Genomic DNA, 25,263 nt, shown 5'->3' with positions numbered 1-25,263 from the left:
TGTACCACCATGCCCAGCCACAATTTCATTCTTCTTTGTGACTAATACTTCATTATGCATATACATCATATTATCCTTAACAGGGCTGCATGCATCAGTCATCTTTATTCTGATAAATTCTCAAGTTAAATTCTAGCACGTGAACAAAAATGTTCATAATACAATAATAGCAATAATTTTAAAAAGAACTAAAAGTAATGTTAACAGTCAATATGTATTTGCTAAGTACACTCATTTGATAAACTGTCATACAGCCAATGAAAAGTAGCAATAAAGTCAGGTGTGGTGGGGCACACTTGTAACCCCTAGCACTTGGGGCTACGTAGCAAATTTCAAGTCAAGTCTGAGCTACATAGCCAGACACTGTCTCAAAGAGCAAAAATGGAACAGGACCAGTAGGATGACACAGCAAGTGAAGGCACTTGCTGCCACACCTGATGACTCCAGTGTGATCCCTTGGACCCACATGTCCTTTGACCTGTGTATGTGAACACACACAAAATAAATGTGATTTAAAAATTGGAAATAAAATCCCCAAACAATAAATTAGAAACAAAAATGTGTGTTCTGAAGTGAGGGGGAACAAAATTATTTAAGTTTGATTATATAAAAATTGTGGCATAGTAGGCACATGACTTTGTAATCAGAAACTCAAGAGGATCAGAAGTTCAAGATCAACTTCAGGTACATAGTGAATTGGAGGCCAGGAAGTATATATAATGTGAAACTTCATAAATTAGGGATAAACTTTAGTTCGGGAAGCACATCTAACATTCCACAGTGTTTGGCACAATGGTACTATGACCTATAGGTGGATGTCATACAGGATATACTCAACTACTTACTGAAAAAATACCCTCCCAAACAAATCAGATAATAATAGTCTTTCTGGATTATGTTACAATCTTGTTATGAATCTGGTTAGAATGAAATAGACTAATAAAAACTTTGAAGGGGGTCTAGATGGACAGCTCAGTGGTTAAGGGCACTGGCTGCTCTTGTAGAGGACCCGGCAACCACGTGGCAGCTAACAACTATCTTTAACTCCAGTTCTAGGGGATCTGATGCCCTCTTCTGGCCTCCTCAGGCATTTCATGAAAGCAAAACTCATACAGATAAAAAAAATTGAAGGAAAACAAAAACAAAAACCCGCCAACCTTCCAGACCCCCAAACCTCAAGGGGGATGAGGCAGCGCTGCTAAGGTGCTGAATGGGTACAGCATTTGCTTCACAAGTGTGAGGACCTGAGTTTGAATCCCCAGAACTCACATAAAGCCAGGTAGAACAGTGAACACCTGTAATCCCAGGGCTTCTGTGGTGAAATGAGAAGAGATAGGAGACCCCTCCAGAAGCTCTTCAGTCAGCTAGCACAGCATACGCAACAGTGTTGCAGGAGGTGGTGGTGCAGCCTTTGATCCCAGCACTTGGATGACAGGGCCAGGTGAATCTCTGAGTTCAAGGCCAGCCTGGTCTACATAGTTCCAGGCCAGCTGGGGCTACAGGGAGATCCTGTCTCAAGGAGGGGGCGGGGGAGGGGGGGGAGAGAGAGAGGGGGGTCTGAAATAAGGTGAGAGAGAGACTCGTCTCAAATAAGGTGAGAAATTTGTCTCAAATTGGGAGGGAGGGAGACTTGTCTCAAAATAAGGTGAGGAATAACTCTTAGGTTATCTTCTGATCTCTACACAAGCTTTATAATATGCCTGTGTTGCATGCTTTGCACATATACTTTAATTAGGTGTCACTTCACCTGTAAATCATATGGTTAATAAACTACACACCTGGATGCTGTCTTGCCTTTAAGGAAGCATTTATCACTGGGCCCAAAACCTCTTGCTTTCTGGAAGCAAAGCTTGTGAGGATTTTACTAGTGTAGAGTAGGGAAGAGGACCTTGTAAACAAACAAACAAACAAACAAACAAACAAACAAAAACCCACGTGCCCCTTGAAGATCTGGATGGGCATAGTTATCTTTTGGGAGCTGATAGAAAAAGCTATAAAACTGGGACTCTGGTGACAGTGTCACAATCTATAAACTTAACAAAAACCTCTGAACTAAAATTACTGAGTAGATTTTGTGGTATATAAGCTATCACTCGATACAGCTACTTTTTAAAAAAAAATTTTGGTCTTTTTGAGACAGGGTCTCCCCATAGCCCCAGCTGGCCTGGAACTCACTACTTAGACCAGGCTGGCCTTGAACTCACAGAGATCTGCCTGCCTCTGTCTCCCGAGTGCTGGGACTAAAGGTGTATGCTACCACACCTGGCTCAATACAGCTGCTTTAAAAAAAGTCTAAATTTATTTAGAGTGTGTGTGTGTATACTGAGCTCAGGTTTTCAGGCTTGGCAGCAAGTGCCTTTATCTACTGAGTCACCTGGCTTGTCTTAAAGCTACTTTTAAAAAAGGATGGGGGGGGGGGGGCGGCAGCTGGAGAGATGGCTTAGTGGTTAAGAGAACTGGCTACTCTTGCAGAGGACCCAGGTTCGGTCTCCAGCACCCACATGGTGGGTAGCAACCATCTGTTTAACTCCAGTTCCAGGGGATCTGACATCTTCTCCGACCTTCACAGGCACTGCATGACAAGGGTGCACTTACATACATGCAGGCAATATCCTCCTACATATAAAATTAAATTTAAAAAAAAAGGATTTGAGTTGGGGTTTACTAAAATACATTACAAACAGTGCTGGCCTAAATCAAACTAGGAGCAGCACAAAATACAGAGAAACAGACGGAATAAAGGGAAGCTGATGACATGCACCTTGGCCAGTGGTCTTTCCCCAGTACTCAAGTATCTAACCATTTCAGAGATTTTGAAGGACTTCTCACTCACTCTCTCCACTCAACCTAAGAAGTAAAAATATGAGCACAAACAAACAGCCTGGCAAGGTAACATGCTACTCAAAAGTTCCATCAATGCTGTTGGCAAGGGGGGAGACAACAGATCCATTCTCTACATTATGATTCTCACAGACTTAAATCTGACTGTGGAAGGCCACCCACTAGATCCATCTATACACCCCCACACACACACCCCAGGATGGACATATGAATTTTAACAAGTACAGAAACATAAACTCTCTTTTGGAATCATCGGAAGATACCACAGGTGGAGGAATCACAGATCACGTCAAGTCCTATACTTTCCTATCTTCCAGAGGATCCAAAGGCCCACATGACCCACTAACCCAACTGTAGCCTCTAACTCCTTCAATTCTTGTAGGAAAAAGTCTTACAGAAAAATTACAGGAATTAACTTTAAATGGACTCCTAAAACGAACAGGCTTGGCACTAGCTTTCAAAGGGAAATATACATCATATTAGTGCATTTATAAGCCAGAAGGCACTACCGAAACAGACACATTCTAGTGATGTGACTCCCATTAAAATGCTCATTTTTTTAAGGGTTCCACTTTCTCCCACCGGACCGAGGCTTGTATTTTGGTGTTCTGTTTTTACAGAAGTATCATTTCTCCATCAAACGCCGTTCCGCAAGATAGATACAGATTTTGCTTTGATTTTGACACTATGATTCAAATGTGACTGGAAGTTTTAAAGGTCTAGTTAAGCTACTTAAACTTGGGGTAAACACGTTTACTACTACAAAATAGTATTAGGCAGACCTAGAACTCTAAGTAACAAAAAGTATTGTACATGAGTCTTGAATATATTAAATCTCTACCGCTTATGAATAATTCATATGATTCTGGAAATTATTATTTACGTATTCAATTCTATTTATGGTAGAAGAATTACCATGCTCAACTTTTACTGAACAGCACATACCATTCTGCAACACAAAGAAAAGCGCTCTTAGGCATCAAACACAGGAAAACATGAACTTAATTATCCTTTGGCTTTCAGTAACCCGAAAAATTCCCGTTTCAAAACCAACCTCATTCTTCAGGCCTGAAAGGAAGAACTTCCATCACTGAGAACAAAACGGAGCCCGTCCAGAAACCCGCGGAGGCAGAACGCCGCGAGAGAGGAGCCCTCCGACCGGGTTGTGCGTTCTCCCGGGTGACATCATTTCACATGCGTCTCGGCTAACCCGGGAATGAGAGCCGCCCCTCCGCCAGGCAGCGAAGGCCGACTCCCCGCCGTCGCGGGAACAAAGAACGCCGGGCTGCCGGGCTGCGGCTGCTGCTCTGCCCGGCCCGGGCGCTAGGCGGCGGGCTCTCAGGCTCCCGCGGCCAGTCCCGCCCTCCCGCGGGAGCCAACAACCGCCGCGGCTAGTACCTGGGAGGGGAGGCTCCGCCGTGCGGGGATGCTCCTGCCGCTCCGGGCCGGGCCGCCGCCTCCTACTGTGACCGCTCGGCCCGCCGGCGGCCAGCTCGCCAGCTCCGTCGTCGCAGGGCCTCCTCACTCCCGGAACCTGGTCTCCGACAGAGGCGCTGTCACGGCGCTTCCTTCCTCCTGGCACCATCACACGTACCTCGCCCGGAAACTACGGCTACACGCCCAGAGCTGACAGTCGGTTAACGCCGCGGAGGCCCCATCCTTTCAGCCCAGCGTCCCAAAGGCCCGGCCCCGCAAGCTGCACAAGGGCCCCGCCCCGTCGGCGCACTGGCAGGCAGGCGACGCCCCCTGCCACTAGGCCTGGAGGTGCCCGCCCCGCCCCTCGCCAGCACCAACCTAGCCCGCCAGGCGCGCGAGACTGCCAGAGCGCTCCGCTCCGCTCCTTTCTCCGCCCGCCAAGCCCGCTTTGTTTCCACCCTGCGGGGGCGGGGCCGTGCGTCCAGGCGCGCAGCTCGAGCCAGTTCCGGCAACAGAGCCCGCGGCGCAGTAGCCCTGCGCAGCCCCGCCCCTGCGCTCGGCCCACGGCTCCGCCCGCTGGGAGGGCAGCACCGCCCAAGCTGTTCCCTGCCTGCTACCCCAAACTCAGCGAGCTGCAAGCAGCAGCACGGAAACCTCGCATTTATTTATGTGGCAGGACTTTTACTACTAGAGAGGAGGTTCTTACACTGGAACAAGGTGTGTCCAACTCGGCGTACCCTCAGGACGAGTCACTCTAACCGTGCTGAGGGCTTTGACATAAGCTCTGAGGCTAAAGCCGGCCTGGTTCCTGACTGTGTTCAACACCCAATAGAGGAAGTAGGACTATAAATGCCTAAGAAATACAAGAAAAAGATAGTCAAATGCCATTGGAAATTATGGAGGCAGTGGACTTTTTAAAGCAGAAGTTACGTAATTCTTACGAAGGTGGCCGACATGTTTCAAAGGTGGTCGAGCGAAATTACAAAGTGAGCAGAAAATCCAGACTCAGTCGGGCTGTGGAGAGTTCCAGGCCAGCCTGGTTTACAGTATTGAGACCCACTGTGCAAAAATCAAAATGGAGGCTGGATGAGAAAGAGAGGCGAAGAGAGGGAAAGAGGAGGGGGCAAAAGAAGAGAGGAAGGCAAGCAAGTCCAGACTGTCATTTTTTGGATAGTGCATAAACCTTTCTTTGGGCCTCAGCTACCTCTGGACATTTATTAGCAGTATCAAACTGAGCACCACTGCTCTATTGTGACTCTTAACTCCAAGGCCCACAGGGTAGGTGCTTAGCAACTGCTGAATCAAAGTCCCAGTGACAATTCTAACACAAAGGGAAGCTGGAATGAGATAAGCCCCAGTGCAATATCTTCTCACCCTAGTCCTATACTCCCATCATGTGGTCTATTATTTATCGAGGTCTCCCCCAAAGTCTCAGCTAGTCTTCCAAAGCAGCCAATTTGGAGATGATTGAAAAACTTCAATTTTACATATCACAACTCAAAATCTCAAGCCTTTGGATGCAAGTAATGGATGCAGTTTCTTCTCTAAAGGATTTTTTTTTTTTTTTTTTTTTGAGAAAGGTTCTCCCTGTAGCCCCAGCTGGCCTGTAACTCTCCTGGAACTTGCTATGTAGACCAGGCTGGCCTCAATCTCACAGGAATCTGCCTGCCTCTAAGATTAAAGGTGTAGACAATCGCCAGGCTGTCTAAATGATTTCTTAACCTCTCATACTGGTATAAACCCAATGCGCAGGCATGCTTTGACCATAGTAACCTAATGTAGAAGGGCTTGAATTGTAGAATTGTATCTAAGTAGCTGTTCAACAGTAATCCTGCTACAAGTTGGGTTTTTGGTTTTTTTTTTTTCCCCCCCTGGTCTTTGTGAGGATCTTCCTGTAGCCCCAGCTGGCCAGCTAGTTTTATTTGGTGTGTGTATGGCTGCCCCCAAAGGCAGAAAGTCTGTTGGAGAGCTAGTAATTTTCCCCAATGAGAATGTTCAGTATCTGCAACATTCCAAAGGTAATCAGCTAGTTCCATGTAGGTAGGACAACTTATGACTTAACAAGATCAGTTATGAAGTTGTATACTCAGCATTTGAAATTGTTGCTATGGCAAGAGCTTTGTGAGAACAACTTCAGGGCTGCCTTCAGGGCTGCTTTTGCCTGGTTTCCTTGACAGGTGAAAATTGTGAATGACTACTAAAAACTGTTCTTAAGTAAAAAGTCATTTAAGTTTCTTTCTAAAATAATGTAACAAATCACTGCTAACCAAACAGGAAAATAATGAAGTACCTTCATACTGGGTCTGATAGTCACTGAGATTTTCTATTCAAGTGAGCTACCATTCTAATCCACAGGAATAACAGCAGTCATCACAAAACCTGATCTAGTAGGCATCAACCAGTACACAGGAACTGCAGAGGATTTTAGAGCTGATTGCCAAGCGAGAAAGTTCACGACATTCCAATTCTAAATCTTGCCTTCTTATTTACTCAAAGATTGACTCTAAAATTTTTCCTCTCTTTTTTATGCCACCATATTTTTTTCTCTTTACTGGAACATTACTAACAGAACACACGAAAACGCCATTCATTTTCCCCACCTGTAAGTTTTTAACTATAGCTAGTGGTTTGGGGTTAACCTGGTATGCTACTTAAATCTTCCGGGCTGGAGGTGTAGCACAGTGGTAGAGCATTTGCCTAACATTGTTAAGGCCTTGGGTTGGATCCTCAACATACCCACACCCACCTAACCTCTTTTTCTGCACTTGAATCATTAAGATATTTTCTAAGAGATTTGCATTTTCCTTTTCACATTTATATCTATATATGACCTAGAACTGATCAAGTTAGTGAATGGTATATACCTGTAATCCCAGCACTTGAGAGGCCAAGGCAAAAACATTTAGGAATTCAAGACCAGGGGCTAGACAGATGGCTCAGGAGTTAAGGACACTTGCTGCTCTTGTACAGGACCCTGGTTTGGTTCCCAACATACACATGGTTGCCCACAAATGGTCATTACTTCAGTTCAAGGGGATCTGATGCCTTTTCTGGCCTCCGTGGGCACCAGGCACACATGTGGTACACATATATACACATTTATACACAGAATAAAAATCTTAAAAAAAAATTTGGGGCTGGAGAGATGGCTCAGCAGTTAAGAACACTGGCTGTTCTTGCAGAGGTTCTGGGTTTAGTTCCCAGCACCCACATGGTGACTAACAACCATCCTTAACTCCAGTTCCAGGGGATCTGACACCCTTTTTTGGCCTCCAAGTGCACTGCACAACATGGGTCCCCTTACATGCATGCAGGCAAAACACTCATACATATAAAAGATAAATTAATAAAAATATTTAATAAATAAAAACTTGGGGCTGGAGAGATGGCTCAGCGGTTAAGAGCACTGACTGCTCTTGCACAAGACCCGAGTTTGATTCCCAACATCCACATGGCGGCTACGCACTGTCCTTAAAACTCCAGTTCAGAGGAATCTGAAGCTCTCTTCTGACCTCTCCAACATTGCACGACACAGTGCACTCACATACATGCAGGCAATACACTCATACACAAAAAATAAAAATAATAAAATATTAAAAAAAAATAACTTTATTGCCCATGTAAACACTTATTTAACACCGTATCACATACTGAAAAGCCTGGATTTCTAACTGAGCCTCTGTTAAAAATCAAGTTTGGATTTAGTTTCTGGGTTCAGTGATCTATTCTACTGTTTTATTCTTTGTTTTTTTAAGACAGGGTCTCTCTGTAGTGCCAGCTGACCTGGAATTCACTATGTAGACCAAGCTGGTCTCAATCAGCATGCACCACCATGTCCAATTGTTTTATTCCTGTGCTAACATCATACTTCATAATTATTGTGGCTTTAAAAAGGCTTCTTTTTACCTGTTAAAACAAGTCATCTTTTCTTCCTTTCAAAAGCACTTTGTTCTTTGAATTTCCATTAAATTTTAATAAGAATTCTGAAGAAAAAGGAAGAATAGAGGGAAAGAAAAAGAATAAGTAAACATACCAGGATTTTAAGTGCAATGTCATTGAATCTAGAGAGGAATGGAAGATTCACAACTGTGTCTTCCCATGTCTGGCCTTCTATTTATTCAACTCTTACATTTTTTCAATAGAGTTTCATGATATTCTGCAATTATCCTGCAATATAGTTCTTAGGTTTATTACAGTTTTTAACAAAATTGTTATTAAAATAGTTTGCATCAAATTGAGTTTTTAATACACAATCCTGTTTAAATTCTATACATTTAGCAGAGAACAACTGCTCAATCTTTTCTTCCCCATATACATTCATTTGAGTTTCTTAACTGCAGTAGCTAGCAGCTCTCATACAAAATTAAACAGATATGGTAAGGGCAGTTGTGTTTTTCTTGTTACATAGCTCCACTAGAAAACATTAAGTATCAAGTTTGCAGGGTTTGGTTTTTAGTAGATCCCTTTAGCAAATTAAGGAGGTCTCTTCTACTTTGCTAAAGTCCATGTAAATGGTTTTTAATTTTGTCAAAATTTTCTTTGTATTCTGTATAATTTTTCTGTTAATGTTTAAATTAGATTTGGTTGGGTTTTGGTTACTAAAGCAATTTAATTTGCTAATAAATTCATTTTGGTCTTACTGTTTTGTCCTTTTAAAATATGGGTAGGTGGGGCTGGAGAGATGGCTCAGCAGTTAAGAACACTGGTTGTTCTTGCAGAAGACCCAGGTTCAAATCCCAGCACCCACATGGTAGCTAACAACTGTCCGTAACTCTAGTTCCAGGGGATCTGATAGACTCTTCTGTCTTCTGTGGGCATTACACGACACAGGTGCACTTACCTACATGCAGGCAATACACATGTACACATAAAATAAAAATAATAAATAAATTTTAAAAAATAATAAAATAAAATACAGGTAGGGAGCTGGAAAGATGGCTCAGCAGTTAAGAGCACTGATTGCTCCTGCAGAGGACCCAGGTTCCACTGCCAGCACCCACATGGCAGCTAGCAACCACAAATAACTTCAGTTCCAGGGGATCTGATGCCCTCTTCTGACCTCCGAGGGCACTGTACAACACAGGTGCACTTACATGCAGACAATACACTCATACACATAATAAAAAAAATTAAGTAAATAAGAATTTTAAAATACTAGTGGACATAGTTTACTATCTATTTTGTTTAGGACTTTTTAATGTTTGTGTTCTTGTAGATACTTAGCTATAATTGTCCATGTTGGTTTTTATTACAAAGATTTTTGCCAGCCTTAAAAATTATCAGGGTTCACCGGGCATGGTGGTGCATACCTGTAATCCCTGCACTTGGGAGGCAGAGGCAGGTGGATCTCTGTGACTTCAAGGCCAGCCTGCTCTACATAGTGAGTTCCAGGACAGCTGGGGCTTATAGGGAGACCCTGGTTCAAAAAGACCAAAAAAAAAAAAAAAAAATCAGTGTTCATCTTCTCATACTGTCTTTCATTTCCTATTCTCTAGAAATGTTATTGTAAGGCTGGTTATTATACCTTCTTTAAATGCTTGAGAAAACTAATTGGCTACCAAACTGTACATGGAATTAAATTTCTTTGGATGTTCAATCTTTATTTCTGACTAAGGAGAAAAACAACTACAATCTTAAGATACAGATAATGAGGACCTGATTCTGAAGTTCACAATCTGCTTTTGGAAAACCACCTCCCAATCACACCAATTTGAAAGGTATTATAAACATTTTCAAGCGCACTACATAAAAAAATAATTTAAAATTTTTGATTCTTAAAAAAAATTTATTATTTTTATTTTATGTGTATGCGTGTATTGCCTGCATATAGGTAAGTATACCCATGTTGTGTAGTGCCCACGGAGGTCAGAAGAAGCTGTCGGATCCCCTGGGACCGGAGTTACAGACAGTTGTTAGCTGCCATGTGGGTGCTGGGATTTGAACCCGGTCTTCTGCAAGTGAGTTCCTTAACCACTGAGCCATCTCTCCAGCCCCAATAATTACAAATTTTATGTGTTAATGTTCTGTCACTTGATAACTGAAAATTTTGTTTTTCAGATTTTTCCTTTCTAGATATCAAGGATTATCAAAATAATGGCTATTTGAAAGACCATTTTATTAAAAAGACTGGGGTTGTAGGTTATATTTATTATCTCTTAACATACTTCTATCATAACATGATGCAATAGTTACTAATGTCTTTTTTCCCTATTAAACTATAAGCTCCTTGAAGGTAGTCTACATTTATGCTTTTGCCATCACAGATGCCCATATTGGAGCCATGTTGAACTGCAGAGAAGACATTAAAAGGCATGACTAAAGAGATGCACATAAAGAATGGTTTGTCCAAATCCTGAAGAACCATTCATACGAAAATACTCAAATAGGTATTTGGTAGATAAGAGTCTTCTGCTGGAAATCCTTGACCTCTACTGATTACTGGTTAACACTGTCAGGAATTAGTCTGTTCTGTCTTCACATCGACTGCCAAATGTCCTGGCCAGAGCCACAATCTAACAAGTTAGTGGCTTTTCCCTTGCGCTCTAATGTAGTCTTAATACTTATGTGTTTGCGATTATGTGTTTGCCTAATTCTTCTGCAAGTAGACAATAAAGTTCCTCAAGCCAAGGTCAAGTCTCATCAAATCTGGCAAGAGATCACAAGAAGTACAAGTCAAGTGTTTTAATAAGTAGTTCAACTGATATTTAGATATTTCCAATAGTGGTAATTCCATCTTTCTCAATAGGTAAGATCCTAAGGTTAAATGGGGCATAAAACAGAAGAAAAGGATAAAGGAAGAAGGCAAAAACATAAATTTCAAAAATTTTTCAAAGTTTTTTCTGCTCACTCTCCTCCCCAAACTGTCCTTTCCACCAAAATCAGCTAAAAGAACTTGGTAAGATGGAACTGCAGTGTAGGTACACTGGCTGAGCAGTAAGCAGGCCAAGATTTTATCTGCTGCAAACAATCCACATAAGCAGTTTCACCCAGAAATGTTAACACCTGTCAAAAATGGAAAAGGTATATTAGCAGCAACTTCCCATTATCACTGCTAAAATACAGAAGAGGGCAACAAAGGCTCATTCAAGAACCAAGTCCACTGACCAACTTCCTTAATACATGGCCAGTTAAGGATCAGGCTGTGGGGTCAGATGGCTGTTTCCACAGTGCAAGTGAGAAATGACAGAGATAGCACAGAAACTGGGGTGATAGAAACTTTTTTATTTTTAAATTTTATGTGTATGTTTTGCCTGCATGTATGTAGGTGAACCTGTGTCATGCAGTGCCTGCAGAGGTCAGAAGAGGGCATTAGATCCTCTGGAACTGGAGTTATGTATGGTCGTTATCTGCCATGTAGGTGGTGGGAATCAAACCTGGGTCCTTTACAAGAGCAGCAAGTTAACGCTGAGCCATTTCTTTAGCCCCAAGAGAAAACACGGTAGTGAAAAAGCAGGAAAGAGGTCAAAGAAAATCCAGGTGAAGAGCCATCAGTCAAAAAGAATACAACGGACAAGTGGCTAAATCTGAATGTTTAGGGAAAAGCAGAGTCAAACAGTACAGATAATAGAGAGAGAGCCAAGGGTACAAGTATGCACTGCACATCATAGCATATTCATGATATAAGGGCAGAAACTGACCCTGAGGCAATAAAGCCTCCTCTGGATGGCCTGCCTTTACCTATTTAAAAATGCCCTATTGTAGTCCCCTTTCCTTCCTCCAGTGCTCAAGGGACCATGGCCCATCCTCAGGGAGATCAAGATCAAGACTGGTGTGAAGCGATTGGTCAAAGTAAAAAGTAATGTATGAAAAAGAAGCAAAGCAACAAGAAGAAAAGATTGAAAAAAATGAAAGCTGAAGATGGTGAGAACTATGCCATTATGAAGCAGGCAGAGAGCCTGCAAGAATCCCAGATGATGATCCCGCAGGTTAGAGGCTGCATATACCAATCTGCAGCAGATATTAGAAAGTGAAAAAGACTTAGAAGAAGCTGAAGAGTATGAAGAAGCCCATTCAGTACTGGATTCAGTCAAGTTAGTAGCTTGAAACTTTTCTGTACAGGGTGTTTTGCATTAAGTCCGGGGGTCCAGTCTACAATTCATGATTCTTGACCACTGCTGTGTGTTCAGTAAATGAGAATGTGATTTTTTTTTCTTTTAATGCCCTATTGTGTATATGTCTGTGAGCAGGAGGGTTTGTTTTTAAGGGTATGTGTTGAAATCAGAGGACGACTTCAGGAGACAGTCTCTTGTTTTATTGCTACTGCCTATGCCAAAGTAGCTGGCCCACAAGTTTAGAGTGATCTTCTGTCTCCTCAAATCTTCCCATAGGAGCAAGGGAATTACAGACATGTACTACCATGCCCAGCTTTTATGTGGGCTTTGGGGAGCTGAAGTCAGGTTCTCATGCTTAGGCGGCAAATGCTTTGCCCACTGAGCCATTTCCCCAGCCCTCTGATATCATCTGAAGCAGAGCTGTTGCTCATTCTGTTCTGGGTAACAAAGAGCATCTTGGGAGCTATCATAGTTGTAATTCTCACTAGATCACTTTAGAAACTTTATCTCAGGGAATAAATATCCTATTTTAATACTGTAGCTTTGCCAAATCCACTGTATAGCCAGAGGCACAGAAAAAAGTTAACTATGCACGGATCTATAATATTCCTTTCAACAGAGTCTGTAATTTCACTATTAGAGATAAACTATCTTTTATTTTAAATTCTAATGTACTAGGTATGGTGGTGTATGCCTTTATGCCAGCACTCAGGAGGCAAAGACAGGCATCTCTGTGAGACTGAGGCCGACCTGGGCTACATAGTGAGTTCCAGGCTTTTATGGATATAGTTTGTAAGAATTTTCATGTTATCAGTATAATAATTGACCACTAAAATTAATTTGGTTTTTTTTTTTTTCCTGTTTTTATTTTTGTTTCTTTTTTTGGTCTTTTTGAGACAGGCTCTCCCTATAACCTCAGCTGGCCTGGAACTCACAAAGATTCGCCTGCCCTACCTCCCAAGTGCTGGGCCTAAAGGCGTGCGCCACCATGCCTGGCCATAAAATCAAATTTATAGCAGTAGAATTGCTGGATCAAAACAGATATGCTTTAAATTTTTTTTCTATTTTATGTCTATGAGCATTTTGCCTGCTTGTATGTACATGTACCCATGTTACACAATGCTGACAGAGGCCAAAGAGGGTGTCAGATCCCCCTAAAACTGGGGTTACAGATAGTTGTTAGCCACCATGCGGGTGTTGGGAATCAAACCCCAGTCCTTTGCAAGAGCAGTCAGTACTCTTAACCACTGAGCCAACTCTCCAGCCTCTAAAATTTTTTTCTAGATACATTTTAAATTGCCTCCTAAAGTCTCCTTCAAACTTTTACTCCAACCAAGAGTAAATGCAAGTTGTTTAGAATCTACTCTGGAGTGAAAAACAGTGGTATTTAAGGGAACTTCATCAGAAAGAAGGACAACTCCAGGGGCACAGCGAATTCTCTTTGTTATAATGCCCATCTGTTAAACCTGAGGCTTCACTATGGTTTATATTCACTGCAATAAACTAGAAACTGGGCCCAAACTTAAGCCAAGAGGATTCAAGGGATCAGTGTCAACAGCAACTAGGTGTAAGGCTAATGACCAAGAAGCCCTGGGTTAAAAGACCCACTGGAAGGGCAATCTTCAGGACACAGACACAGAACATCCCAGAAGTTATCTGGGGAAGAAAGACAAAGCTAGTCAGCTGCAGCTAAGAGAAACAACAGGGCATTAAAGGAAAATATAATCTGGAAGTCTGTAAAATAGGGACTGAAATGGATTATACTTACATATGTGCTTCAAAAAAATAAAAAATGGGGCTAGAGTGATGGCTCAGCAGTTAAGAGCACTGGCTGCTCTTTCAGAGGACCCAGGTTCAGTTCCCAGCATTCACATGATGGTAACAACTGTCTATAACTCTAGTTCCAGGGGATCCAACGTCCCGTCTGGCCTCTGTGGGCATTTCATAACATGGGCACTTACATTCAGGAATGCAAAATACAACATATGAAATTTTTTTTGAAATTTTAAAAAAATTAAAAATAATAAATGATGGCATAAGCAATAATTAAAGGACAAAGAAACACAGACAGGTAGCTCCTTCATTAGGGAGAACAATGGAAAAGAAATCACTGAACAGAAAATAAAAAGGGAATACATGAAAGTGAGATTCTTCTATTCATTTTTATTTTTAAAATATTTTATTTTTGTGTATGAGTATACTGCCACCATGTAGGTGCTGGGAACTGAACCCAGGTCCTTGGCAAGAGCAGCTAGTACTTCTAACTGCTGAGCCATCTCTCTAACCCCAGAGAGTCTTACATTTTAGATACAAGACATACTATGTGTTCTCTTAGTTGGCTAGAGCACTTCAACACCCTGTTACTTCCCTGTGTTTGAGGACACACTTCAGGGAATCCTAGTGCAGCTCAGGTATCTGCAAATCAGTGATTTGGTCAGCATGACACACACTGCTATAGAGAATCCTAATGCCATACATGAAATGTTAACAGCTCAATGAAACTGCCCGTTTCTTGCAGTAGCTTCTGCTGGTGACATATTTTTGGAACTCTGCCAAACGGGTATATATTGCAGGCATTTGTGATGTGCATCTCCACAAAGCCTGCGGCCTCCTCCCTAAGCCTCATTCTACAGGCATTACCAGGCTTCACTTCAGGAACTGTGTTGCCTCAGTAGAATTCTAATCAGTACCACAAAATGGAGATCATAGCCTCAAAGAAAAACTCTTGAAGTGCTACAACTTTTGGTGGAGTAAATAAGGTATTTCAGCTCCTACAGAAAGTCTATCTCCTCCTTTCTTGCTTAACAGTAAAATAATAAACTTAGCACAGTGACCCCAAGATATCTATTATTACATCATACTTCTAATTACCTCAACTATTTCACAGTAAATTGAGAATCTATGTAAAAACACAGCCAGGGGGCCTGGTGGCTCACACCTTTAATCCCAGGCAGAGGCGGGCAGATCTCTCCAGGAGATGGAGGACAGCCCAATCTGTGTAGGGAGTTCCAGGCCAGCTAGGGCTACTGGGAGACTGTCTTTAAACAACTACAGCAACAAAACAAGCAAACTCAGTCATATAACACCACAGAGCAAATTCCAGGTAGACCAAGAAAGATGATGTAAAATTAACAAATCTTTAAGCAAATACATGTAGGGCTGGTGAGGTGGCTCAATATGTAAAGGTGCTTGGTGTGAAGCCTGATAACCTGAGTTTGATTCCCAGGACTCACAAAGCAGAAGCAGAGAACTGACTATTTAAGGTTGTCCTCTGATATCCACATATGTGCAGTGGTACCCACACACCCACACACATATACACACAAGAAAGAAATAAAATGTAGTAAAAAAATTTTTTTTTGGTCTTTTTGAGTCAGGTCTCCCTGTAGCCCCAGCTAGCCTGGAACTTTCTATACAGACCAGGTTGGCCTCGAACTCACAGAGAGATCCAACTGCCTCTGCCTCCCGAGTGTTGGGCCTAAAGGAGTGCACCATCATGCCCTGCTAAAATGTAGTAAAATTTTTAAAAAGAGAAAATACAGGTTAAATATATGGAGACAGACTTCCTAAACACAAAAGCAATAAAATACGTGACAAAAGAAAAATATCCAGGCTGGAGAGATGATTCAGCAGTTTAGAACACTTGCTGTTCTTCCAGAGGACCTGGGTTCAATTCCCAGTGCTGATGTGGCTGCTAACAGCCGTTCTTAACTCCAGTTCCAGGGGATCTAACACCTTCTTCTGGCCTCTGTGGGACACTGCATGCATGTGGTGCGCTTACATACATTCAAGCAAAACACTCAGATACATAATAGAAATAATAAATATAAAACAATTTCAAGAGATTTCTCCCCTCAAATAACTTGAAATTTGTCAACTTGATGAGATACAGGATCACATGGGAGATGAGCTGCTGTGGAAAATAATTATTATTAATATTGTTAATAATACTAATGTTAATAATTATTATCATAATTATTTTGAGACAGGTTCTCACTAAATAGTCCTGGCTGACCTTGAACTTACAGATCCTCCTGCCTCTACCAAAGGAGTGCTGGGATTAAAGGCCTGTGTCATCATCCCCAGCTGGCTCCTCCAGGAATTATCTTGATTAGGTTAATGAAGGTTGGAAGACTTGCCTACTGTGCGTGGCATCATTCCCTGGACTGAGCAAGAGCATCATCTATCTCTGTTTCTTAACTGTAGATGCAGTGTGACCAGCTGCCTCATGCTTCTGCTGCTGTGACCACCACCATGATGGACTGTACTTCCAACTGAGGTGAGCCAGAATAAACCCTTTCTCCTTTAAGTTTTTTTTGCCAGGGTATTCGATTACAATAACAAAAAAAGTAGACAGGCACTCAGCATATTAGTCACTATGGAAACAATAAAACTATAAGGAGATGTCATGTCACAATCATTACTGTGATCCCTGTTAGTCCCTGAGAATGTTAAAAGCATCATTGTTCATAATAATTACAAAATAGAAACAACTCCAATGTCTACCAACTGAGGAGTGAATAAACAAATTGTGTTACATCCAAACAAATATTATTCACCTTTAGAATAAAGTATTAATCTATGCTGCAATATAAACCTTGAAATGACTATGCAAGTGAACGAAGCCAGACACAAAAGATTAAATACTGTGTGATTCCATTTGTAGGAAACTCACAGAATAGGCAAGTCCACATATATGGAAAGAGAACTGGGAGTATAGTTCATCAGTAGACTGCTTGTCTAGCACGTACAAGGCCCTGGGTTCCATGCATAGGACCCCAGAAAACAAAACAAAGTAAACCATCTCTCTGCAAGGAGATATCAAAGCACTGATGTCCAAGTCCTGGAGCTGCATACAGGAAGAGAAGTGGTGGAGTTACAGATAGTTGTTAGCCACCATGTGGGTGATGGGAATTGAACCCAGGTCCTTTGGAAGAGCAGCCAGTGCTCTTAACTGCTGAGCCATTTCCAGCTCCATGCACACTAACCCCTTAAATGGTTATTCCTTTTTCCACATTTGTGTACCTTTACACTTTAAATGATTTTATGTATATTTATGATTAAATGTAATTTAAATGATTTTAATCATTTCTTTTTTTTTTAACTTTCAGTTGATACAATCTACCAGGAGATAGCTTCAGATCACACAGGCTTAAGGCTCAGTCCCTAGCATTGACACTCCCTCACGCTTTAGATGCCACAGCCTCAGTTTTTGACATGTGCTTCTGAACAACCAGTTATAAACTGGGTTTCTCACAATCCCCTCACAGATTTCATTATTTGCTTGATGATATTACAGAACTCAGGGAAGCACGTTTACCTGGTCACTCTAGAGGATCCTACAAAGGTGAAATACGAAGAGATGAGCAGTTGAGGTATGAGAGGAGGATGCAGAGCTTATCCATTCTGTCTGGGTGTACCATCTTATAACAATGTTCATCTATCTCTAAGTACTCCAAACCCTGACCTTTGGGTTCTTACAAAGACATAACGATATACTTACAACTGAAGCATGGACAACCTTGTCTTAATGTTATTGGACAAAAAGTGTGAGCTACTGTGAATAGACTGGAAGGGGAAGCCAGAAAAGTTCTTGGGCTCTTTAGTATTTCTTACTTTGTGCAGTGACAGTACCATAGCCAGTGAGGGGTAACCAAGGCATGATTGTCGCTCATTGAAAACTTTTTCCAGATTTTTTAGTATTCCTTCCTCATGGATTCAGGGAAATGATGGTTCTTAACATTTCTATCAGATAAAATAGGTCAAAGAATTCCTTTATGATCAACTCCAAGCCAGAAACAAAATTAGGAATTTCTATGACCTGCCTTGGGAAGTTATGGACTGCTAACCATGAATAAAAATATGTATCATATGGGCAAAATATATAAAGTATATTTTAGTTCTATATTCACTATGCATTCTATCTTTTGACTCTTGCACAATTAATAATTTATGATATGAATGCTACTAAAAATGTCACTTTTATTAGGGTATGGTAGCACATACTTTTAATTCCTGCATTAGAGAGGCTGAATTGGAGGATCAGGAATTGAATGGCAGCCTGGGCTACATGACAGCCTGTCCAAAAAAAAGTTACTTTTTTTCTTCGAATTTGCATATATGTACTATTACCTTTATCTTTTTTGCTTTCTAAGCCAGGGTCTTGCATATCACAGGTCTCTTGGACTCTGATCTTCCCTTTGCTTCTTGTGTGCTGGAATTACAGGTGTGTCCACCATGTCTGGCTCTTTGCTTATCTTTAATCTTCAGTTTTTGTGTCACTCTGTTTTATTTCTATCCTTTATATTAAAACATAGGGCTTAAATTTTGCTCTTTAACCCCATCTATTACCTAACAGACAATTTTGACATGCACATCTTCTATAAGCAATTAACTTTACCAAATTATTTTGTTAACCTTGGCTTATTTCCTGTGCTGATTGGTTTTGTTAACTTGATACAAACCGGAGACACCTGGGAGAAGGGACCCTCAATTTAGGAATTTCCTCCATCAGATTGGCCTGTGAGCATGTATGTGGGGGCATTTTTTAATTGCTAATTGATGAAGGTGGGCCTTGGTGCTATAAGAAAGCCAAGCAAGCGAGGGAAATTCCGTAAGTCAGTACACAGCATTCCTCCATGATCTCTGCTTTGAGTTCCTGCCCTGGTGTCCCTCAATGACAGGCTATAAGCTATAAATCAAAGAAAACTTTTCCTCTCCCAAGTTGCTTTTGGTCATGATTTACCACAGTAGTAGAAAGTAAATGAGAACATATGCCAAGGCTTATTAAAACCCGCTTATTGAATTTTTCATCAATAGATTAGGTTTTCTCGTCTAACTTTCCTCCTTTGATTAAAAATTAGACATTTTATTTGTATTCTACAGGTTGAACAGCTCTAAACCAAAATTTTAAAATTTGAATACTCTTAAAATCAGAAACTTTTCTTTGGTGTATGTCTGTGTATGGTGTGTGTGTGTGTGATTTGGGGCCGAGGGCATCCCAAGGTGCTCAGGTAGAGGTCCAAGGACAACTTTCGAGATCCAGTTCTTACATTCCACTGTTTTAAGGCAGGGTTTCTCTCGTTTCTGCTGCTTCAGGGCATACTCCAGGATGGCTGGGATGCATTTGTGGACAATTCTCCTATGGAAGAGCTGGGATTACAGATATATACTACTACACCAGGTTTTCTACCTGAGTTCCAGAAATCCAAACTCAAGATATTTAGGCTTGTATAGTGAGCACTTGTACCCAATGAGCCATTTCTCTATCTATAACCAGAAACTTGATGTGCTAAAAAAGTTTAGAGGGGTGGCAATGAGATGGCTGAGTGAGTAAAGTTGTCTACAGCCAAGCCTGACATCCCCCAGAATCCACATAATGGAAGCAGAGAACAGATTCCTTCAAACTGTCATCTGCCTTTCCATAAGTGTGCCCTGGAGTGCTGGAGAATGTATGCTCATGCTCTCTCTCTCTCTCTCTCTCTCTCTCTCTCTCTCTCTCTCTCACACACACACACACACACACACACACACACAAAATATATATAATGTAAATAAAACAAAGTTTAGAGCATTTCAGAGTACCTGTGTTCAATAAGGAATACGAAACATTTAAAGTCCTAATCATTTCAGATAAGGGAGCTACCCTGCTCCTACCACCCTTTTTTTTGGTCTTTTTGAGACAGGGTCTCCCTGCAGTCCCAGCTGGCCTGAAACTGGCTATGTAGACAAGATTGGCCTTGAACTCCCAGTGATCCGCCTGCCTCTGCCTCCCAAGTGCTGGGCCTAAAGGTGTGCACCACCATGCCTGGCTAAACACAACTTCATTTTTTAAATTAATTTTCTATTTTAAGCTAACGAAACTTTCTCAGTTAAGGTATAATCAAGGGATTTCAATATAGAAAATCAGCACACAGGGCCTTAAGAAGCTGCCTTTAAAACAAATTTCTGTGTACTTAAATTTGTTGTTCCTTAACTAGTACTCTTTCGGTCTGTTAGAAGCTTCATACTCAAATCACTATCACAAATGTATTGTTCCTTCCATTTAGGATCACAGAATGGCAGACCTGGAATGAACTTTAGATACCATCTAATCCAAATAGGTTTTGTTATATTCATCAACTTATTTTTCACGTCTACCTTGAAAGTCATGTTAACATTTCTGAGGTTGTGTCAATTGGCAATAAAGATGCTGTCTGCCAAGATGACTAAGAGGGAAAAACAGAACACTGTATGTCACAAATCTACTACTGCACTCCGATTCCAAGAGCCCCTACTACCTGCACCCAATACATACACACACTCTAAAACCAGACTCCAAACCCCTCTGGCTTCTGCTAAACCACTACAAACCTTATACCAGAAATCCTGCTTTGTTGTATAGCTCCTGTTTTCCTAACATGTTAGACAATAGTTTTAAAAAGTAAGAGTGATAGCCAGTCATGGTGGCACAAGCCTTTAATCCCAGCACTTGGGAGGCAGAGACAGGCAGTTCTCTGTGAGTTCAAGGTCAGCCTGGTCTACATAGAGTTAAGGCCAGCTGGGGCTTCATGGAGACCCTGTCTCAAAAAAGACCAAAAAAAAAGTGACAGGACCTGGAAAGCAGAAACTCAAGCACAGAAAGAACTCCCTTAAAATACACAAGGAAATGAAAAATCAAGCAAAGCCTGGAGACAGGAGTTCAACGCTATCCCTAGGGGAGGGAAGCATGGAGAGAGGAAATAAATGAAAAATTAAAGATACTTAGATATAAATTATCCAGTTTATTTATTCATTTATTTATTCTTCTTTTTTGACACAGGGTCTGCCTGTAGCCAGCCCTAGCTATCCTGGAACTTCCTATGTACACCAAGCGGGCCTTGATATCATAGGGATCCATGCACCTCTGCCTCCCAAGTGCTAGGATTAAAGGCATGGACTACCATGCCTGGCTCAGTTTATTTTTCGATAAGTTCATACACTGTAGTGTTTTAAATAAACATAAAAACAAGTACATTTAAGTATTACACTAAGTACTTCATTAAGCTTAAACAATATTATTAAAACAACTACCTTTATTAAGCACCATTTGTGAGCAAGACCCCTCCATGAAATTACACACACAGGATTCCTCAATTCCAATCTCAGCATACCCCTTGTCAGTAGGTGAAATTGGGAAAATTATGTAACTAGCCTGATGTGTTTCTTCTGCATCTTTAAATGTGGACAGCAACAGTACCAATACTTCCTAAGTAGGAAGAGAGAGGAGTTAGTGCAGAATGCTTAGAGAAGTGTGTGTAAAAGACCTTAATAACATCACTGCGTTATTAGTAATCATTTACCAACATGATGACACGTGGCTGTTACTCCTATTTAACAGATGAAGAAATGAGACTTAAAGAATTTGTCTCAAACTTACAGTTTAATAAGTGAGAGACATGGGATTTTAAATTGGGCTTCTGACTCCAACTTACACACTCTTCCCATGTTACTGGTTGTTTTTTTTAAATTTATGTGTATGTGTGTATTGCCTGCATGGATGTAAGTGCACCATGTCGTGCAATGCCCACAGAGGACAGAAGAGGTAGTCGGATCCCCTGAAACTGGAGTTATGAACAGTTATTAGCCATGTGGGTGCTGGGATTTGAACCTGGGTCTTCTGCAAGAATAGCCAGTACTGTTAACCTCTGAGTCATCTCTCCAGCCCACTCTTCCCATGTTGCTGTTTAAGGCCACATCACAGAACAATGTGGGTCTGAGTGAAGTACATTTCCTTACTGAGTTTTAGCACAGTCTGTTATCTGTAAGACCTAATCAGGGGTGTCCAACCAGTGGCCTAGGATAGCTACGAATGTGGCCCAACAGAAAATTATAAACTTACTTAAAATACTAATTTTTTTCTGTACATATTTTTTGTAGTTCAAGTGCATGGTTCAAGTGTGAACTTTGCAAACGACAATGAAATGTAATAATGCCACACACACAAATGTATGTATACTCTCACTGTGTACATGTATGGCTTCAGTTTTACAGTGGTGTGTGGCCTCTAGTGTGTTACCCCCCAAACTGACAGTCGAATTGGCACCATCAGACATTACATGCACTTGTGGTGACTTGGTAAGTAAAGTGCAATGATTATCAATCATGTTTTAACCTACCAGTCAAACCACAGGTTTTTAATGTCATTAAGAAGGCAGGTAATGATGCCGGGCGTGGTGGTGCACTCAGGAGGCAGAGGCAGGCGGATCTTTGTGAGTTTGAGGCCAACGTGGTCTGCATAGTGCATTCCAGGACAGCTGGGGCTACAGGGAGACCATGTCTCAAAGAGACCAAAAAAAAAAAAAAAAAAAAGAAGGCAGGTAAGTAGTCCACTGTATTAAAGGTCCTTTTCATACCTCATGTTTGTGCTACAATGGCAAATGAGATATGGAAGAACCCAAACCTTGCTTTCTATTTTCTTGTCAATTAATTTACATAATAAAAGTATATATATGTATCCATGTATATATATAATATATAACATATATATGTGTATATACATATATATGCTTAATTCTAGTATGGCTTCTATAATTCCTCAAAACAGAACCAAAACAGGAAAAATCACAGATGAAGGAAGATTGCTCAATAAAAAGTGGACACATGATTACTTCTCTGTTGCAGCAAATAGCAACACAATCTGCACTTAATTTGTAGGGATCTATGCAAGTTTTCAGACTATAATTTGATTCGGTGTATATTAAGGATTGATTGTGTTGTAAGGCCGAAACGGTGGACTGAAAAAGTCCATTTTTTCAACAACAACAACAAAAGATTTTTAAAGTTACAACTTATTTTACTTGAAAACTGCTATAACGAAACCTAATTCTTTGTAAGCTACTAAAAAAAGTTACAGCTTAGATGGATTCTATTGTAAAAACTAGTTATATGGTAGCATATCTAATAGCAAAATGTTTTTTTAAAACCCACGTACTGATAGTGCGTTTATTAAGCAATGTATGTTGACCACAGCAGATATAATACACCCTGAAAAGAAGAGGGTAGTTCTAAAATCAGTTTCATTTGACTATAGCCAGATGAACTGAAGAAACTAGAGAAAGTATGGAAAAAAGTTTGGAGAACAGAACTACTTACTTATTAAATGTTATGCTTTGGTGACAGATGACAGCACTTAGGCTACAAATACAACTCAACCTTCCATTTTTATTAAAGGTATTGATGATGAAAATGGTGTTATTTTACTGTTGTTTAAGGATACAACTTGGGGCTTTGAGATGGCTCAGTGGGTAAATATACTTGCCACCAAGCTTAGCAAATCTGAGTTTGCGCACCAGGACCCATATGGTAGAAGGACCGATCAGACTCCTATAAATTGATTCCTGGCCTCCACGTGCACACTTGTCTGCACTGGCATGGTTAATAAATCTAAATGGAATGGACCTTTACAAAGCAGGAAAAGACACAGTGATTATCTTTGTCCGTTGTCAGTATGATCTGGCATATTTACTGCTGGTGCCTAGTGATGGTAGGTAAAATGAAGGGACTTGTAAAACTAATAGATAACAGTGCATTTGGCATCCCAAAACTCTGGTTTAACAAGATATCATCACATAGTACATCAAAAAAATTTATGAAAAGAAGTATAAAAGTGGATAATGTTGTGCAAATATCATCAAGGCTGAATTTCTTAGGGGCCAATGGAAAATTGACTCATTGCAGGAATTCCTTAAAAATGTTGATGCTGGGGACTGGAGAGATGGCTTGGTAGTCAAGAGCACTCACGTCTGGTCCCCAGCACCCACATGGCAGCTAACAACCTTCTGTAACTCCAATTCTAGGGGATCTGATGCCCTCTTCTGGCCTCTGTGGACATTGTACACACACGTTGCACTTAATACGTGCAGGCAAAACACTCATACACATAACATTTTTAAAAAGGGGCTGGAGAGATGGCTCAGTAGTTAAGAGCACTGACTGCTCTTACAGAGGACCCAGGTTCAATTCCCAGCACCCATATGGTGGCTAGGGACCATTCTTAACTCCAGTTCCAGGGGAATCCAAAGCCCTCTTCTGACCTCCGTGGCACTGCATGACATGGGTGCACTCACATACATGCAGGCAATATACTCATAGACATAAAATAAAAATAATAAATAAAATATTTTTAAAAAATGAAATTGAAATTATAGAAAGCTCAAATTAAGGCAAACAGTTTTATGCATTTGTACACATTGGCTAAACAGTCCTGTGAATGGCTATAACTATGTAGCCTTGGGTTTTTTTTGTTCTTTGTTGTTGTTGTTGTTCTTTTTGAGACACGGTCTCCCTGTAGCCCCAGCTGACCTGGAACTTGCTATGTAGACCAGACTGGCCTTGACCTCACAGAGATCCACCTGCCTCCACCTCCCAAGTGCTGGGATTAAAGGCATGCGCCACCAGGCCCGGCCGTTTTTTTGTTTTTTACATCAAGTAAAAATATTAATTTGAAAACAGAGTTCAAGATTTATAGAAAAATAATATTTTAGTATATTTGTATCTCCATTTACGTAAGTATGCCTTACTTGCTTCACAAGCCTGGTCCTTGGAACCCATGTAAAAGTACAAGGAGAGAACCAACTCCACAAAGTTGTCCTCTGAACTCCTGTGTGTGCTCTCTCTCTCTCTCACACACGCACAAATAAAAATAAATTAAAAGAAGATTAATAAAATATTAAAATAATAAAAGCTGCCATCTGTACCCTTCATCTCTTAGTGTTCATCATCTTAACATGATGATCTACTCTTCTTTTTGGTTTGTTTGTTTGGTTTTTGAGACAGGGTCTCACTTTGTAGCTTCGCTTGGCTTAGAACTCACTATGTCGACCAAGATGGGCTCAAACTCACAGAGATCTGTTTGCTTCTGCCTCCCATGTACTAGGGTTAAAGACATATGCCCAACACAACCAACCCTACATTTTCTTTTATCTAAATCTTACTG

The 25,263-nt window shown here is 41.0% G+C and overlaps 1 protein-coding gene and 2 pseudogenes across 10 annotated transcripts in view; 2 read left to right on the top strand and 1 right to left on the bottom strand.

Annotated features, from left to right (window-relative positions):
* Rnf38 (ring finger protein 38) overlaps positions 1-25,263 on the bottom strand; it is a 130,816-nt gene that overhangs the window by 50,529 nt on the left and 55,024 nt on the right. For 3 of the 10 annotated variants that reach the window (XM_029570724.1, XM_029570725.1, XM_008847709.3), the window contains exon 1: positions 3,896-4,128. The exons of 3 other annotated variants lie outside the window; for them this stretch is intronic. The gene's annotated coding sequence lies outside the window, so the exon portion shown is untranslated. Of the gene's footprint in view, positions 1-3,895; positions 4,129-4,239; positions 4,692-25,263 lie in introns of those variants that run through there. 4 more of the 10 variants (XM_017801819.2, XM_008847713.3, XM_029570726.1 and 1 more) reach the window with 3 other exon arrangements.
* LOC115072824 lies at positions 11,158-12,300 on the top strand (annotated as a pseudogene).
* On the top strand, positions 17,922-18,087 carry LOC115072826 (annotated as a pseudogene).

The sequence above is a fragment of the Nannospalax galili genome, unplaced genomic scaffold, assembly GCF_000622305.1.
Source record: "Nannospalax galili isolate Female #2095 unplaced genomic scaffold, S.galili_v1.0 scaffold263, whole genome shotgun sequence".
Classification (NCBI taxonomy): Eukaryota; Metazoa; Chordata; class Mammalia; order Rodentia; family Spalacidae; genus Nannospalax; species Nannospalax galili.
The sequence above is the reverse complement of the archived record's forward strand: the minus strand, read 5'-3'. Positions and strand labels throughout refer to the sequence as shown.